This window comes from Canis lupus, chromosome 6, assembly GCF_048164855.1.
Source record: "Canis lupus baileyi chromosome 6, mCanLup2.hap1, whole genome shotgun sequence".
Taxonomy (NCBI): domain Eukaryota; kingdom Metazoa; phylum Chordata; class Mammalia; order Carnivora; family Canidae; genus Canis; species Canis lupus.
The window spans coordinates 46142357-46143347 of record NC_132843.1 but is presented as its reverse complement, the minus strand read 5'-3'; positions in this window follow the sequence as shown (position 1 = coordinate 46143347).

The window sequence follows — 991 nt, the reverse complement described above, 5'->3', positions numbered from 1 at the left end:
AACACGAGGAGGCAGGTGCTTTTATTATGTACTTAAGAATTCATGTCAGGGAAAGAAAGGCTCTAAGGCATATAGAAATGCAGCCAGCACAGCATTTGATACATTAATTACACTCTCGTCAGTGTTAGCAAAGATGATTGTGGACGCTGGGATTTTTGGAGAATCACACCAAACTAACAAATACATTACATGCATCAAGTTGGTAGAAATAGAAAGATGGACAATATCAAGTTCTGACAAGGATGTGGGGCAATGTGACCTTTACGCAATGTTGGTTCAAATGTTAGCTAGTGCAGACATTTTGAAGAGCATACTCTATATGTATTCCCAAGAACCCTGGAAAACCATCCTTAGGTAGATTCACTGGAGAAATCACCATGCAAGTTCACAAAGAGGCATATGCATAGAAGTTCATGCAGAGTTGTGTGTACCACTGAGTTGAAGGCAAGCAAGGGACCCTTACTGGGGAGATAGACAAGCAAAATCTGTTATGTGTATTTGATGAAATACTTTGCAGGAGACAGAAGAAATCATCTGGATTACATAAAACGTGTAAATCTCAAAATCATAATGTTAATCCAAAAATGTAAGAAACAGAATATGTATAACATAATAACATTTATAAGAGTTTAAAAACAACCTTCAGGGGCACTTGGGTGGCTCAGTGGTTGAGTGTCTGCCTTTGGCTCAGTTGTGATCCTGGGGTCCCAAAATCGAGTCTTGCATCAGGCTCCCCAGGAAGCCTGCTTCTCCCTCTGCCTATGTCTCTGCTTCTCTCTATGTCTCTCATGAACAAATACATAAAATCTGTTAAAAGAAATAAAATTAAAAAGAAAACAACCTACAGAACAACATTGTGTATTGTGGAAGATGTATATGTACGTATGTGTGGTGGAAGGCGGATTGGAAGAAGATGCATTAAATATATGTCTGGATGTGCAGTGGGGATGGGGATGGGGGGTGGTAATGGGACTGTAGCTGGAGGACCAAG